The following is a 15602-nucleotide window of genomic DNA, read 5'->3' on the forward strand; positions in this document are numbered from 1 at the left end:
TGTAGAGAAAGGGGAACCCTCCTCTATTACTGGTGGGAATGTAAACTTGTACAACCACTTTGGAAATCAATGTGGTGTTTTTTCATACAATTAGGAATAATGCTACCTCAAGATCCAGCTATACTACTCTTAGTATATACTCTATATACTATATGCCTATATGCCTATATACTCTTAGGCATATACCCAAAATATGCTCAAGTATACAACAAGGACATTTGCTCAACCATGTTCATAACAGCTTTATTCGTAATAACCAGAACCTGGAAACAACCCAGATGTCTCTCAGTTGAGGAATGGATACAGAAATTGTGGTACATTTATACAATAGAATACTACTCAGCAATTAAAAACAAGGAAATCATGAAATTTGCAGGCAAATGGTAGGAACTAAAAAAGATCATCCTGAGAGAGGAGAGCAACAGAACCAAAAATTCTGGGCCAACAGGTCTTTTCTGAGACTAATAGCCCAATCAAGGACATGGCATATACTCACTTATAAGTGGATATTAGACATATAATAGGATAATCATACTAAAATCTGTACACCTAAAGAAGCTAAGCAAGGAGGACCCTGGGTAAGATGCTCAATCCTCATTCAGAAAGGCAAATGGGATAGACATTGGAAGAGGGAGAAGACAGGAACAGGACAGGAGCCTACCACAAAGGGCCTCTGAAAGATTCTACCCTGCAGAGTGTCAAAGCAGATGCTGAGATTCATGGAGAAACTTTGGGCAGAGTGCAGGGAAACTTATGAAAAAAGGGGGAGATAGAAAGATCTGGAGGGGACAGGAGTTCCACAAGGAGAGCAACAGAACCAAAAATTCTGGGCCAACAGGTCTTTTCTGAGACTAATAGCCCAATCAAGGACCATTCATGGAGATAACCTAGAACCCCTGCACAGATGAAGCCCATGGTAGCTCAGCCTCCAAGTGGGTACCCTAGTAAGAGAACAGGAACTGTCTCTGACATGAACTCAGTGGCTGGCTCTTTGATCACCTCCCCCTGAGGGGGGCAGCCTTACCAGACCACAGAGGAAGATGATGCAGCCAGTCCTGATGAGTTCTGATAGGCTAGGGTCAGATTGAAGGGGAGGAGGACCTCCACTATCGGTGGACTGGGGAAGTGGTATGGAAGGGAGAAGAGGAAGGGAGGGCGGGATTGGGAGGGGATAGAGGAGGGTGCTATAGCTGGGATACAAAGTGAATAAATTGTAATGAGTAAAAAAATAAAGACCCAGTCTCCTTTTTAAAGAACAGAAGCTATGAGCCCAAGGCAGCAAACTAACTTTATCTTTAGTGTTATAGATCTCCCAATGCCAAGAGGAAGAAATTCTCACCCCACCTCTTAGAACAAAAGGACCTGCCTAACACTGGAACGGAACCGGGTCTCTTCTTTCACCACCCTATACCAGGCTAGCATCAGGTGAATCAGCTGATGGAACCATGTGGAGAAAAATTCTTTGTTCTCTTTGTGGTGGAAGCACACAAGAAAGACTTTGGCCTTGAATAAGATATTAGTATTGATAAAACAACAAACAAATAAATGAACAAATCATTCAGGTAAAACAGCACTAACCTTCAACATGAGACAATGCTAGAAAAATATGAGGGAGATAAATTTAAAAATCTAAACCTAGTTCTTTCTGACAGAACTGACTCTATTCTAACTGCAGAAGATACTGGCCAATTCTACACATCAAAATTACTTAGTGTGGTGTTTATAATCCTACACAACATGCTCAGCTATCTATCAAAAATTAATAACAACACACACACATCCAATTAACTGGAGAAAAATTTAAAGCAGTTCCACTAAAATCAGGGACAAGGCTGCCTACTCTCTCCGTATCTTTTCAGTATAGTTCTTAAAGCTTTAGCTAGAGCAATAAGACAACTAAAGAACATCAAAGGGATATACAAAATGGAAAGGAAGAAGTCAAAGTATCTCTATTTGCAGATGATATGATAGTATATGTAAGTGAACCCAAACATTTTACCAGAGACCTCCTACAGCTGATAAACACCTTCAGCAAAGTGTCTGGATTAAAAATTAACTCCAAACAAACAAACAAACAAACAAACAAACAAACAAAAAACAGTAGCTCTCCTGTATACAAGCAAAAATGTGCTGAGAAAGAAATTAGGGAAACAACACCCTTCACAATAGACAAAAATAATATAAAATATTTTGATATAACTCTAACCAAGCAAATGAGAGACCTGTATGACAAGAACTTCAAGTCTTGGAAGATATCAGAAGATAAGAAAAATCCCCTATGCTCATGAATCAGTAGGATTAACATAGTAAAAATGGCCATCTTATCAAAAACCATCTACAGATGCAACACAACTCCCATTAAAATTCCAACACCATTCTTTGCAGATCTTGAAAGAACAATACTCGAGTTCAGATGGAAAAATAGAAAACTCAGGAAAGCTAAAACAATCCTGTGCAATAAAAGAACTTCTGGCAGTACTACCATTCCTGATCTAAAGCTATACTATAGAGCAATAGTAAAAATTCATGGATTGGCATAAAAACAGAGAGGTTAATCAATGGAATGGAACTGAGGACCCAGAAATAAATCCACACACTTATGGATACTTGATTATTGGCAAAAAAGCCAAAACTGTACAATGGAAAAATGGAAGCACCTTTAAAAATGGTTCTGGACTAAGCAGATGTCTGTATGTAGAAGAACGCAAATAGATCCATATTTATCACACTGTATAAATACAGGGATCAAAGACTTCAACATAAAACAGGATACAAAAATTCCTATAGAAGAAAAAGTGGGGAAGAGCCTTGAATACATTGGCACAGGAGACAACTTCCTGAACAGAACACCAACAGTGCGGACACTAAGATCTACAATTAATAAATGGGACCTCGTGAAACTAAAAAGCTTTTGTAAGGCAAAAGAGACTGTCACTAGGACAAAATAGCAGCCTATTTTGGGAAAAGATTTTCACCAACCCTACATCCAACAGAGAACTGTTATCCAAAATATAGAAGAAACTCAAAAAATTGGACATCAACAAACCAAATAACCCAATTAAATAATTGGGATACAAAGCTAAATAGAGAATTCTTAACAAAAGAATCTCTCATGGCTGAGAAGCACTTAAAGAAATGTTTAGTCATCCTTAGTTATCAGTGAAATGCAAATCAAAACAACTCTGAGATTCTATCTTATACCTGTCAGAACAGCTAAGACCAAAACCAAAAATGACAACACATGCTGAAGAGGATGTGGACCAAGGGTAGCACTCCTCCACATCTCCATTGCTGGTGGGAGTACAAACTTGTACAACCACTTTGAAAATCAATTTGGTGGTTTTTCAAAAAATTAGAAGTAATTCTTTCTCAAGAACCAGCTATACCACTCCTGGGCATATACCCAAAAAAGTGCTCCACCATACAACAAGGACCCTTGCTCAACTATGTTCATAGCAGCTTTATTTGTAATTGCCAGAAACTAGAAACAGCCTGATGTCCCTCAACTCAAGTATAAATAAAGAAAATGTGGTATATTTCTACAATGAAATATTACTCAACTATTTAAAATAGTGACATCATAAAATTTGAGGCAAGTGGATGGAACTAGAAAAGATCATCCTGAGTGTGGTAACCCATAGCCAGAAAGACACATTGTATGTATTCACTTATAAGTGGATATTAGCCATAAAGTACAGGAAAACCATGCTACAATCCACAGACCCAAAGAAGCTAAATAACAAGGAGGGCCTAAGATTGAATCTCACTCAGAAAAGGAAACAAAAGAGACATGGGATGGAGTGTTGAGAGAGGGGAACAGTGTTGTGGAGAGGACAGAGGGTGAGAAAACTTGAATCAGTGGGGTGGGGCATGGGGAACCTTGTGCAAGAGGAGGAGGAAGGATTGAAGAAGCCAGAGAGGTAAAGGACACCACCAGAAAATCTACAGAGCCAACTAACCTGGGCCCACAGAGGCTCACTGAGACTGATCCACCAACCAAACAGCATGAATGAGATGGACCTAAGCCCCCTACACATACGTAACAGATGTGCAGCTTGGCCTTCCTGTGGGTCCCTAACAACAGGATCAGGGGCTGTCTCTGACTCTGCTGCCTGCCTTTGGATCCCTTTCCCCTAACTGGGCTGCCTTGCCTCAATAGCAAAAGATGCACTTAGTCCTACTGCAACTTGATATGCCAAATCAGGTTGAAATCCATGGATCCATGGAAGGCCTCTCCTTCTCCCAGGAGAAAAGAGGGGCCTGGGAGGTGAGGTGAGAAGGAGGGACTGGGCGAAGAGGAGAGAGGGGAAGCTGCAAGTGAGATGTAAAGTAAACAAATTAATTAATGAATAAAAAAATAAAAAATTGATTTTAAGACCTTCAAAAGAAAAATCCCCCATGCTCATGGATCAGGATTAACATAGTAAAAATGGCCATCTTACCAAAAGCAATCTATAGATGCAACACAACTCCCATTAAAATTCTAATACCATTCTTTGCAGATCTTGAAAGAACAATACTCGAGTTCAGATGGAAAAACAGAAAACTCACAGAAAACTTTGACAGTGGAGATTTCAAGAGAGCTTAGTATTGATTTGGTCATGTGGTTATTAGTAATCATGCCTATACAGGTCTCAAATAAAAAAGAGCAATGAGACAAAATAAATACAAAATATAGAGTTGGCATAAAAAAAGTACAATAGTCAGTTTGATGTTTCAGCCAAGGCTTGTATTGAAAGAAAGGCTGTAATTGTTAAGAAGATTAGGGCTATTATGCAGATGCCCAATTAGCACTAAATAAAAGGAAGGGTGTCCTGAGGACAGGACCCCACACAGAGATCCAATTTATGAAAGGAAAAGGAATAAGCAATTTTTCTGCCCCTAAAAAGGAACAACAAACAAAACCTGCTGTAAATGTAGTGTGAGGAGTACATAGTCCATCCCAAGTGGGCAGCTGGATTGAGCAGATAAAGCATGAGTTGTGTTGGACAGTAAGAGATAGCACAGGTGCCAGCATGGGGAGTCTGCCAAGAAGAGCCAAATGCAGAGAGCAGAACCAACCCCAGACAGAAAAGTGTTTTCCAGACATCAAAGCTAAAAGGACAGAGTCATCTAAGCCCCTTGACATCAGATATGGAGCCAGAGAATCTGGTGTTTGCTCTATTGCATTTGATATTGATTTGGTATTTCCTCACTATGCCCTCAACATCTCCATTTTAGAATGGTAATATATATCCTATAGCTTTTTTAAAAGGTATTATTTATTTTTATGTACATTGGTATGTTGCTGCATGTCTGTCTGTGTGAGTGTGCCAGATCCCCTGGAGCTGGAGTTAGACAGTTGAGCTGTCATGTGGGTGCTGGGAATTGAACTCAGGTCCTCTAGAAGAGCAGCCATTGCTCTGAACCACTGAGCCATGTCTGCAGCCCCTGGTAATACATATTCTATGCCATTATATAGCAAAAATATGTAATTTCCTTTTTTTTTTAAGGGCATTACAATTAAGAGATGGCCTGGAGTCTCAGAAGAATCTTTGGACTTTTATAAAATGTTGTGACTGTGAAAGATTCCAAGGACTTCTGAAGTTGGATTAAACACTTATGGCCAGAAGATTTTGGAGCCTAAGACGTGGAATGTGATAGTTTGAATAAGACGCTCCCCGTTGTCTTGGGCATTTGAATACTCAGTACGGCTGGTGGCTCTGTCTGAGGAGACCTAGGAAGGGCTTTGGGAGTTGCCACTCCCAGTTCTCTACTTGGTGCTTGTGGTTCAAAAGGTGGGCCCTCGGCTTCTTGTGCCCACCACCACGCCTCCCCTCTGCCATCATGGACTCTAACTTTCTGGAACCATAAACCCAAATAAATTGTTTTTCTGAAAGTTTCCTTGGTCATGTAGTGTCTCATAACAGCAGTAGAAAACTAATATAAAATGTTCTCATGAAATACTGATGGGAAAGCAAAGAGAAAAGAACAGCTAATACTCTCATGAGGAAGAACGAACTCTGGGGAATGTTTCCTGCCCCAGATGGTCTTTCAGATATCAACAATTATTAAAGCCAATGGGCGCTTAGTTCTCAGGTGGGTTCCCTAGTAAGGGGGAGCAGGGGTTGTCTCTGACATGGACTCTGTTGCTCACTTTTTGAACACTTCCCTCTGGCAAGGTTGCCTTGCCTAGCCTCAGTGGAAGAGGATGCACTCAGTCCTGATGCCACTTGATCTGCTGGGGTACAGTGGGGGTGGGAGTCTCCCCTTTTCTGAGGAATATGGGAGGGTGAATACAGAAGAGATAGAGGGAGGGTAGGACTGGGATGAAAAGAGGGAGGAGGCTACAGTCAGGATTTAAAGTGAGCAAATTGAAAAAGTCATCTCAAATACCTCATAAACTTATTGTCAGCACATATTAACTGAATGTAATTTTAATTTATGTTTTAACATCTACTTGTTTCTTCTTTGTTTTTTTTTAAGTTTTTATTTTCTTTAATTTTTCTAACTTATACATAATTCTCTGTGTAAATTTTAATTTCAAATATTTTTTCCATAGAGTTCTCTGTGTCAAAATTAACAAAACCGTCCTACTTTTTAAACGCACAGATCAGTCTTCTAAGTTCCCTCTCAGAGGATTACATATTTTATGAATTAAACACAGTGAAAAGGAAGAGAAATAAGAATAAACATATTTTTATATGAAAAGAGAATTTCAGTTAAATTTCTTTTTATTACAAGACATAAAACATCCAGATGCACTTAATTGCCTAAAAACTTGTTGGGAAAATAATAATTCTAGATGAGCTACTTATTTCAACCTCAGCCACAGGCTCATCAAAAGCTGTGCTGAAACCTATTAACATTCTCTAAGACAATATACCACATGTTCCTGCTCTCGTGGGAGATGTCTTAGTATTTGTTATGTATAAATGCTATCGCTGGACAGTTTTAATATTACAGGTCCTTTATTAATTTGTAGCTTCTCAACTCAGATTTTGATTTTTCTGCTGATACTCAGTAACGTTCACATAGAAACTTTCAGGTATCTATAGCTAAACTGAGTCGATTACAGCCATCTCTCAGTTCTTGGGATGAAGAAGCCGATTTGGATGCTGTAAATGGTATGTAACATTTTCAACGCACATACAATGTACATGTAAGTTGATAAAATAATTAAGACCTAAATTATTACACAGAAACTCCATAAGTTTTTATTTTCTTTAATTTTAATTAATGTACATTTCTTTAATTTAATGTACAATTTCTTTAATGTACATACATGTACATTGTATGTACCTTGTATGGGTCACCTAACTGCAAAGGTATTTTAATAAATACGAGGAAAATTCCAACCAAAAATGTGCTTTCTTTTCCAGTGTGTTGCTTGCTAAGAGAAATTTTGTTTGTTTGTTTGCTCTGAACCTCAATTAACTAGCTTTTGGGAGTGTGTACTTCTCACTGCTTATAAGTTGGGGACCAAGAAGGCCCAGTGAAGTGTGCGTGTGGTGAGGGTTTCCAAGACCTTTAGTCTGTCTAAGCATTTCTCTCACTAAGTCATCATTATAGTATATGGTGGAGCTAGAGTAGGCTGTTAAATGGAGAACCAGATGAAATCTTTTCTAGAAGTAACCCTGAGACCATACACCTTGTTTTGTTTTTGTAGAAGATCCATGCAGAAACACTTTTAAAGCAGAATAAGTAGATAATGAGTATGCTCGTAAGCATAGGTTTCCAAATGCATGTTATGAATATATCAGTTACTTCTTTGTTTTAAATAATTTTGTCTAAAATACTGAAGCATTTCAATAAAAAGTTCAAATAATATTTTTAAAAAATCCTTTCAAATATTTTGTCATCAAATTTTTTAAGTAGGAGAAAGTAAATATTCCTGACAGTACTAAATATAAATATTTGCCTTTTCTTCTTAGCTAAAGGTACCTATCTAATAACCCCAAATCAGAACCCAAATCAATCCTCTTTCTATAACACATCCAGTGGATAAAAGAGACTCCCTTAAAAGAGTCCAAAAAGATGGATCCTTCCCAAGACCCAGAGTCATTCCCAAAGAAAGACAGAGATAAACCACCCCCACATTGTGCCAAGTAGAGGTAGTAACGAAACACCAGAGAGAAATCCCTGCTTCTGCTGTTTTTAAATGCCATGCTGTCAAATTCAGGGGCGGCTTCAGGGATAGCATGTTCTAAAATCCATTTATATAGGAAAATGGTTCACTAGGCAAAGCTAATGGAAGAATCAGTAAATTACAAGCAAGGCTGAAGAAATGTTCTAAAGTGCAGGAGAATGCAGCAAACAGATAAAGACAAAATGCAAGTTAGTAGATACAAAACCTTGAAGCAGCGATTTACAGTAAAAATTCTACAAAAAAATTCGAAAATTGAAGATTTTAATGATACAACCAATGCCTGAACAGATGACTCAAAATTTCCCCAAACTTAAAAAAAATCAGAAATGACCAAATATAAAGGTTCTGCTGGAATACTTTGAGAATTTATATTTCACAGTTAAATAAACAATCACTAAAAAAATACCTTTCAGCTGTGTGTGATATCCAGACTTGCAATTTTAATTTTCAGGAGGATAAAGAAGGAGGGCTATTGTAAGTTAAAGGCCAGCCTGACCGAAATAGGGAGTTTAGTGCCAGGATATATAGAGAACTTTGTCTCAGAACAAAGCAAACCTAACAAATCTAGGAAATTCATCATCTAATAAAAAAAGAAAGTAAAACTGACAGCAGAGTTTTCTTCAGTAACAGAAAAAAAAAAAAAAAAAAAAAAAAAAGGCCAAAGCGTGAAGAAAAAAAAAAAAACTTTTGGATTCACAATTCTTATTATATAAAAAGGGAAAAGCTATTTCCAGACATGAAAACAAAACATCACAGCCTTTGTTGAAAGCAATAATAAGGATAGGCGTTAACAGAAAAAAAAAAAATTCAAGTCCAATAAGAAGAGTGAACAAAGCCAAAATCATCAAGATAGTAACATGCTAGGGTAGTGAGCATAAATATTTACTGATTAATTATAATACAAACTATAATATGATGCAATTAGTAAATATAAAAAATGTGGTAAGGATTTGTGCTTGAAACCGTTATGATAAACCAGTTTGGTATGTGGGTAAGAACTCAGACTCTGAAACCAGACTGTGTGGGCTTGAATACGAATCACAGGTGTCTTTCAAACTACAATTAAAGTCAATTAAAGTCAATAACTCGATCAAAGAACAATAATGACATCTAAGAAATATGAGTCATATTTTTGCCTTTCTAATCAACTGTCAATTTTAATACATTAACAAGAGAAGAATAATGCAGGGCCCAGGAAAAGACAGCTGTGATTTTCAGATGAGTTGAACATTTCTTAAAAATCTTTAAAGAAGGGAGGAGTTGGGGTGAACATGATCAAAACACATTGCAAGACATTCTCAGAGAATTAAAATATTATATTAGAAGACAGTAAGAAATTCAATTTTCATATTGTTCAAAAAGTTTTCATGGCTGTCTACTTTGAATATTCAAATAGAATGCAATGACAAAGTCTTGCAGAATTATTTCTTTATCCTAAGTAAGATCTTCCTTTCCAAAAATAAAAATGGTATATAACAGAAGATAGATAGAATAAAGTCATTTTGGACATGACCATTAGGTCCTCTGGTCAGGATGAGATATGGAGCTTGGGGGTACATGAGCTGAATAACAATTTCTTTCAGTCTCCTGTACAAACAGAGCATGACTAAGTTCTGTCTGATTTGTTTGGTTCGTGACTGGAAGTTATTCAACTTAGTGACATTTTTTTATTTCTCTATTATTTAAATGCTTAACATTAAGACATAGGTCTTACGATACTTTACAATTTGCAATGAATTGCTTCTGTCTAAAACTATCTCCTTCCTTTCATGTTATTAGCTCTGCAAGTACCTGCTCAGATCTCTAAAGGATGGCACACGAGCTCAATCTTGAACTTTCTGCTTAACTAGTTTCATTTCAAACACACTGGGCCTTTCTGTGGGTTGAAAAGCTTCCACTAAATGGATTTCCCTTTCAAGCAATACCATTCATATTGGTATCTAACCATGTGATTCATTTTCATTTTATTGTTCTTAGCCATCAGTTATAAAGCACTGGTTATTCTACCCCACTAACACATTAAGTATTTGTCTCTGAATGCTTTGGGAAAGTCTGCAGGTCATAACAATTCAGCCAGCTGACAACAAGGGTTGCCATATGCTTAGTTCTGGTCTCATCTGCTTACACTGAAGACCCTTATATGGGGACTGTGGCTCATGCTTAGACATGTAGGTGTCTTTACAATGTCCTGCAAGTCCCTCTTCCTACATCTTTTGTAATTTTTCTGATCTCTTTTTGTTCACTGCAGGCATATTTCCTCTAGAACCTCCGTCTTTGGTGCTCTCTCTCCCTGAACTCCTCCCACCTCAGATATCTACACTCAGTGGCCTCCTTCCTCTAACTTAACTCAACTGACTTGCTGACCTCATTGAAAATTACATTGACTATATCAGCCGAGTCAACTTTTCATAGTGCCAGAACTCATCTCCTAACCCCTAGACTTTATTTGATTTGCATAACTTATTTTGATTACTAGAAAGTTAACACAAATGAGTCAATCAGAGCCTTAAAATGTCTGTACTGCTAAGTCCAGTCTCTTTTACTCTATCTTTTTAGCATAGCATGATTCAGGATTCAACTGATAATTAAAAAAGGAAAAATTAAAAAAAAATTAAAGTGACAACAGAAGCAACAGCAGTCCAGGGTGACAGCACATGCCTGTAGTTCTAGCAAGTTGGGCAGCTAAGGCAGGAGGATCACTAGAACTATTATCTGGAGACTAACTTGGAAAAAAAATCAAGTAGTCCAGAGGAAAGAGAACGAAAAGAAACAGGGAAGGGCAGGAGAGAAGGAGAGAGAGGGAGATATACTGTGAACCGCACAACCTGGAGCTAAGTCTACCCTGAGTGCAACTACACAATATTAAGAAGTCACTGTGTTTTTTGTTTTTTGTTTTTGTTTTTTTGAGACAGGGTTTCTCTGTGTAAGCTTGGCTGTCCTGGATTCGCTTTGTAGACCAGGCTGGCCTTGAACTCATAGAGATCAACCTGCCTCTGTCTCCCTGAGTACTGGGATCACAGGCATACACCACTGCACCCAGATGAAGCCACTGGATTTTAAGCAGCTTGTTATATAACATTTTTGTGAAAATAGCAAAAGAAGTTTAAAACTGCTAATGTGTAGACAATATGCAACCTTTTGTGTATTTTTTTGCATCGTTGTGTACTATTTTGCATCTGTATTGCCTGCTGCCTCCACACACACATGCACTCACAAAGTAAAAGTTCCACAGCTGCAGCCACTTTCCCCTGCAATGTGAACACCATGGCAAATGCTCAAGTAACATTTGTTGAATCCAAATATAAATAAGACAACCAGAGTCCTACTCTTATCAGAAATTAAACTTGTAGCAGTGAATACCAGAAAACTATCATAAATAAAAAAAATGTTTCTAGCTGGTTATGTGTGTTTTGAGTAGAAAGAGTTGTATCAGTGATATGGAGAAAAAAAACCAAAAACCAAAACACATAAAAAAAACAGAGTTGCCAGGAGGAAACACTACTTAAACTGAGTCCTGAATTACAGTCTTAAGTACATCTGGGACATTAAAATTCTACATACAGAGAACTGAACTGTTGTTTTTAAAAAATAAAAGTCCCAACCATTTTATTTCATTTTTTTATTTTATGAGTCTTTATTTCAATAAAGACTCAGGAGCCAGATGCTAGGGTGAAAACCTGCTAGCTCAGAGAGGCATAGAAAGCACCCAGCTGACCTTCCTTCTCAGCTCAGGTCCCAATGGAAAAAGCCCAAAAGACTACTATCTCAACAGACAGTCCAGAAGGAAAAGGCTAACACACACACACACACACACACACACACACATACCAAGGTCACAGGCTTGCTAACCAAAGCCTAAAAACCAGGAAGGTGAGGAGCTGAAGCCCAAGCTTAATCCAGAGCTTAAGTTAAAAGCACTTTTCTACTTCTCCGCTCTGTCTCTCTTTTCCTTTCAGAATCAATTCAGAAATCTTTCTACCTAGGTCTTTATTTTTTTTTAATTTTTATTAATTACAGTTTATTCACTTTGTATACCAGTTGTAGCCCCCTCCCCCACCCCTCTCAATCCCACCTTCCTCCCTCTTTTTCTCCTATGCACCTCCCAGAGTCCAATGATAGGTTTTATTTTTTAACTCTGTTTATGTGCTAAAAATATCCATTCTAAGATACTACCTTCTCTCTGGATAAGAATTCCCATGATAAAATGAGTAGAAAGCAAAATAACCAAAATACAATTTAGCTTTGGATCCAAAGAATCCACATGTGCATCCTATAGTTTATTTTCTACCAGAGTCAATTGTCTCTCAGCCTCAGCTGATAATTTTCTTGGGCTATTTAAGTCCTTATCATCTTGTAAGGTTTGAAATAAATTACTCAGCTCTTGCGTAATTAATCTAATTGTGGGCTGTAGCCAGTTAGTATCTCCTAGCAATTTTTGAAAGGCAGTAAGAGTTTGTAATTGATCTCTCCTGATTTGTACTTTCTGTGGTCAAATTTTCTGTAAACCTATTTTATATCCCAGATAACTTATAGAATCTCTTCTTTGCATTTTTTCAGGAGCAATTTGTAATCCCCAGCAAGGCAAAATGCTTTTTTTACTTCATCAAAATTTTTTTTCTAAAGTATCTGTAACGGAACCAGCCAGTAAGATATAATCCATATAAGGGTATATTTTAGATTGAGGAAGCTGTTTATGAATTATTTCTAATGGCTGTTGTACAAAATATTGGCACAAGGTAGGACTGTTTAATAGTCCTTGTGGTAAGACCTTCCAATGATATCTCTTTATAGGATTAATATAATTATAAATTGACATTGAGAAAACAAACCTTTCCTTATCTTGCTCATGCACAGGGACTGTGAAAAACAATCTTTTAAACCAATTATTATCTAAGGCCTTGAATTAGTTAATAAATAAGGCAATGGGATCCAGGCTGTAAAGAGCCCATTGACTGAGTCATCTTATTTACGGCTCTTAACTATGATAATATACTACAGTTTCCTGATTTATTTTTTTATAACAAACACAGGAGAATTCTGTGGACTGGTAGATTCTTCAATGTGTTGAACATTCAGTTGCTCTTGTACCAGCTGTTCTAATATCTGTAACTTTTCTTTTTCCACAGGCCATTAATCCACCCAAACAGGCTTGTCAGTTAGCCATGTTAAAGATAGGGCAGTTGGTACCTTTGAAAGACCAATACCTGCTGTGTCCTGCTTATGGACAACCTGGACAGTCTATGACTGTTCTCAATAATACCTTTTAATATTTTTCTCAAAAGTATTCTTTATTTGTTAGTTTGTTTCTGAGATTGGAGGAATGTTAATCTGTGTTTTCCATTGCTGTAACCAGTATGTCCCCATAAATTCATGGCTATATTAGCCACAGATGGCTTTAATTTTCTTATTTGTCCTTCTGGTTCTATACATTTGTCCCATATCTCATACTTTGTTTTACTTGAGATAAAGTTCCATTTCCTAGAAGCTGCAAATTTACTTCCTGAAGAGGCCAATCGGGATGACAAGACTTTGGTGAAATTATTGTTACATCTCCTCCTGTGTCTACTAAATATTCAATTCCAATGCCATTTATTTTTATTTTTGCTTAAGTCTCTGATCATTCACATCACTTTGTCAAAATATTTGTTTTATGGTCTTTTTTGAATTATTTGTTTTATCTGTTGAAGCTGTTCTGTCTTGATTACATCCAGAGCAGTGTTGTTTTTAACAATAGGCTTTAAATCTTTTAATTGCTCTGTGGTTGAGTTTCTCCTATGCTGACAGGAAATGATTGAATTGAGTGATACTGAGGCCTCATCGGGTGTTTCCCAAAGGCATAGGACTTACTTTGCTTATCTCTTGTTGATCTGCACTCTTTAGTCCAGTGCCTGCCTTTGCCACACCTTCTGCATACTCATTCTTGAAGGCTGGGGCCTCCTTTATGGATTATCTCTAGAAAAACCACTGTTTCTAGGAAAGCCTTGCCTACAATCCTTTTTCAAATGTTCATGCTTACCACAATTAAAACATCTGCCATTGGATTCCTAAGTTTTTTAGAAATTACTTCTTCGCTTAGAGTAGCATCATAAATATCAACCGTAACTCTAATCCATTCCTCTGTTGGTGCTGATCTTGCTCTTAAAGGTGTTATCATTCTTTTGCATTCTGAATTAGCATTTCCAAAGCCAAAGTTTCAGTTAGTACTTTTCTGCTTACTGAATCTGATACAATTCTATTTATACCTGAAGTCAATCTTTGCAAAAAATCAGTAAAGATTTCTTTGGGGTCTTGTATAATTTTAATAAATGACTCAGACCTTTTTTTCTGATTCTTCAGCTTTATCCCCCCAACCATTTAAACTGCTAGATGACATGGTGCCAAGGTATGATCATCAAATTCAAATTGCCTTTGTAAATCAACATATTGACCTTCACCTAGCATTTGATCCTGGGAAATACCAATACCTCTAGCTTGATTTCATTGCTCTATGACCTTTACTTCCTCTTTTTACCATGATTGCCTTGAAAGTAAATACCAGGTTCCAATACTGCTGTTGTAGTATCTTTCCAGTCTTGGGGGATAGTCCTGTTCTGGGTTGTCCAGGAATTTAACATCTGCTTAACATAGGTTGAATGCATACTTCAGAAGATGACTGCTTCCTTAAATCCCCTCAAATCTAATATGTCTACAGGATTCCATTTAAATCCCTTATAACCTTGCTGGTGCATATTATCTCTTGATAGGTCTTATATAGTAACTGGATATACCAAGACTGGTTTTCTAACAGCCTTAAGCTGCGCCCATCCAGTTTCATTATGCTATGGTGGGGTAGGCTCTTGTCTAAATTCTTCTGTGTCTAAGAATTTTCCTTATTCTCATTTATAGGTCTTTCTAAGACTTGCCTAAATTCTTCTGTCTGCATCTGAATATTTTCCTTAGATCTTTCTAAGGTTTGTCTAAATTCCTCTATCTGTGTCTGGGTATTTTTCTTTATCTCATTAATAAATCTTTCTAAGGCTTGTCTAAATCTCTCTGTCTGTGTCTGAGTATTTTTATTCTCATTTATAAGTATCTCTAATTTTTCTCCTAAGGCTTGTAGCTTATCAATACACTTTTCATATTTTTCTTTTTCCTTTTTCTCTAATTTTTTTTTTTCTTAGAGCAAGTACAGAAAACCATACTGGCTATAATAAATTAAAAATAAGAACTAAAATTAAAAATAACAAAATGATATTAATCATAAATGGTATTGAGCTAATTTCAGTTATGTTATTTAGCCTTTCACTTAATGCTTCTATTTTTAGGCCATCTGGAATAGCACTAAACAGAGTTCTAAAGTGTTCTATTATACTAGTTCCCATCTTTAACTGTCTTCTAGAGAACTTCCCAGATGACTTAATGAATCTGATGGCTTCTCATTTTGATCTTAGCTGGAGTGATCACTCAATCTGTGGGTGCTACTTCGCAGTCTGTG

At 37.1% G+C, this 15602-nt stretch overlaps 1 long non-coding RNA gene across 1 annotated transcript in view; it reads left to right on the forward strand.

Annotated features, from left to right (window-relative positions):
- LOC132656815 (uncharacterized) overlaps positions 1-5851 on the forward strand; it is a 116887-nt gene extending 111036 nt beyond the window's left edge. Inside the window, exon 3 of the long non-coding RNA XR_009594558.1 lies at positions 5493-5851. This is a non-coding gene — a long non-coding RNA (uncharacterized LOC132656815). The remainder of the gene's footprint in view (positions 1-5492) is intronic.
- Positions 5852-15602: the final 9751 nt, after the last annotated feature.

Source organism: Meriones unguiculatus, chromosome 10, assembly GCF_030254825.1.
Source record: "Meriones unguiculatus strain TT.TT164.6M chromosome 10, Bangor_MerUng_6.1, whole genome shotgun sequence".
Classification (NCBI taxonomy): Eukaryota; Metazoa; Chordata; class Mammalia; order Rodentia; family Muridae; genus Meriones; species Meriones unguiculatus.